Below are 321 nucleotides of genomic sequence, written 5' to 3' on the forward strand. Positions count from 1 at the left end.
GGTTGGCCAAAGCCCACAACAGCCCCCCCGCCAACCCCAAGTCTGCAAAGTTGCTGATGTCACGTCCTTTCCAAAACAGACCAGTCAGTGAGGTAGCCTTGGTGTTTATCAGAAACGAAACACAGTTTATAACTTTTGGAGAGCTGGACAACAGGGTGGGGAAAGGAAAGGCCTGCTGTAACATTTTTTTTTTACATGTTCTGCTGTTATCTGTTATTTGGAGGCTTCTTGTTGAGAGGCACCCCCACCTCAAGAGCTGAGAAAGTTAGTTTCACTGTAGCACGGCTGATTTGCTGGCACAGCAGCTTGCCCAGCACGCCC

This window comes from Manis javanica, chromosome X (assembly GCF_040802235.1).
Source record: "Manis javanica isolate MJ-LG chromosome X, MJ_LKY, whole genome shotgun sequence".
NCBI lineage: Eukaryota > Metazoa > Chordata > Mammalia > Pholidota > Manidae > Manis > Manis javanica.